Raw genomic sequence first — 2,630 nt, 5'->3', positions numbered from 1 at the left:
GTTGAGATTAACTAAAAAAGCTGGGTCTCCAACATTCTGTGTAGGTTTAAGTCAGTCTCAACCAGTTTGCAAGTAAATTAAGTCAACACCAGTCCTTGCTAATTTCTTTAGTTGTTCAATGAACAGGACAGATGTGATTTTTTCACTGTACATCAGGAACTCTTACTCAGATGGGCCTCAGGAGATAGAAAATGCATGTGAACATAAGTACATGTTTTAGGAGCAAGGGCACATTTTACTGTTTTGTTTGAGAAGGAATTTTGCTCTTGTTGCCCAGGCTGGAGTACAATGGCATAATCTCAGCTCACTGCATCCTCTGCCTCATGCGTTCAAATGGTTCTCCTGGGTAGCTGGGATTACAGGCACCCACCACCAAGCCCAGCTAATTTTTGTATTTTTAGTACAGATGGGGTTTCACCATGTTGGCCAGGATGGTCTCGAACTCCTGACCTCAGGTGATCTGCCTGCCTCAGCCTCCCAAAGTGCTGGGATAACAGGCATGAGCCACCACCTCCGGCCCATTTTACTGTATTTTTAAGGCACAGTTTTGACTTTGAAAATATTTAGAGTCTACACTACACATAATTCAGAAATGCTTAGAGTTCCTTCTTCAAGCCTTGATTCTTCTGCCTAAAATTCCTTTTTACACACCCCTTTCATGTAAGTCACGAAGCATAAGTGAGATGTATTACTATTCTGTCAGTACAAGTGTTTTTGATTATAATAATTACTGTGAGTCAGGTATTTGATTTACACTATTGAAGATGACCTTGGAATCACTGCTTTGCTTCAAATTCTCCATGCAATCAGCAGATACTCTTGGCTCAATCTTTAAAATACACCCAGCATCCAACCTCTTCAGTACTGCCACTGCTCTAGTGGAACCTCCTCCATCCGCTTCCTGGCAGAGTTGACAAGTCTTTGTTCTACTCTAGACAACCTGCACTCCTTTCACCTTAACTATCAGTAATCTTCCTAAAGCTAGATCCTATTGCTCTTCTGCTCAAAGTTCTGCATTGGCTTCCATCGTACTCAGAGTTAAATCGGAAATACTTACACTGACTGACAAGGCCTCCAGTACCACTTTTCATGTATTGCTTAACCACTCTTCACCTTGTTTCTTGTACTCCAAGCATCGTGCCATTCCTCAGTTAGATTAATATATTCCTGCCTTGGGGCCTTTGCTGTCTCTCTGCGAGCAACACTTTCCTTCTAGATCCATGTGTGGCTCACCTTCCTTGAGGTCTCTGTTTAAGTGCTAAATCATCAAGTGGTGTTGCCTGACCATTATAATCTCAAGTCGTTTTCCTGTCTCCTCACCCCTGCTACTTTACTGTCTGACACCGGGTGTTAATTGGTTGGTCTGTTGGCTATTTCCATTTAGAAGTAAGCTTGTCAGAAGGTGGGATCTGTGCCTGTTTAGCTGGTTGCTGTTTTTGTAATCAGTTTCTGGTTCATAGTAAGCACTAAAGAAATGTGTGAAAAATTGAATTACCTTCCTTACTACTCAAAACAATCTTTCAAAGTAAGCATTATTTCCCATTTTTTTCAAAACTTGCCCAAAGCTCCATGGCTACTAAGTGTCAAGTTAGTGTGGATTCAACTCTATTTTTATTATTGCTCCTTCCACCATACAATGCTGCTTGCCCCCATCTCACGATGTGGGATTCTGTGAGGAGCAGCTTATTAGTATTGAGTGTCTGGTCATCCTAAACTTAATATGACTAGTCTGCAGCCCAGGCAGCTTCCAGACACACAAACAACCAGTTTTAATGCAGTGTGACACAAGTCTCTGGGTGGTATGACTGCCTTAGGGCCTTCTCTTTCCTGAAGAGAATTTTACATATTATATGTACAGTGCAATCATAAGGATGGTTTCCCCAAGGTGGAGATCTAACCAAGACACCCAGCTAAGGCATCACACACAGATGATGGTATACAATGACTGCCCCTAGACTGGCACTCAGGATGGTCTAGGGGACAACAGAGCTGTTTGGTGACACTGGATGACAGGATGCCACCATGGGCAGAATGGTCTTCTCTAGGGTCTAGTTTAAGTGACTACAATGGGTAGAAACTTCCACCTAAGTGGAGGAAACTCTCACAGTACCTAGCAGAGTGCCTGGTCCATAGTGGGGTGCTCAGAGAAGAGGCAAAGAACAGAATCTTCTTTCTTCTGTCACCATGGGCATCCTTACTGCTCACTAATGTTTTCTGAAAACTCAGTCAGAAAATACACTCAACCGACGTTCACAGTAGTCACCATGTCATCATCCCTATACTTGGTACTTGGAATGGGAGAAAATCCTCAATTTAGTAAACTGTAGGCTACATTTTTGGCCCAGAACAAACCCTTGGGCTTGTATCCTTTATTCTTCCAAAAGGGACTTGACTCAGCCAAGAGGCACAGAGAGAAGCTCCTCTTTTTGAGACAGGGTCTCAAAAAAAAAAAAAAGCCCAGGCTGGAGTGCAGTGGTGCAATCTCCGCTCACTGCAGCCTTCACCTCCTGGGTTCAAGAGATCCTCCCACCTCCCCAGTAGCGAGGACTACAGGTGCCTGCTACCACACCCAGCTAGTTTTTATATTCTTAGTAGAGACTGGGTTTCACCATGTTAGCCAGGCTGGTCTC

The sequence above is a fragment of the Mandrillus leucophaeus genome, unplaced genomic scaffold, assembly GCF_000951045.1.
Source record: "Mandrillus leucophaeus isolate KB7577 unplaced genomic scaffold, Mleu.le_1.0 Scaffold37, whole genome shotgun sequence".
Classification (NCBI taxonomy): Eukaryota; Metazoa; Chordata; class Mammalia; order Primates; family Cercopithecidae; genus Mandrillus; species Mandrillus leucophaeus.
Note: the sequence above shows the minus strand (reverse complement) of the source record.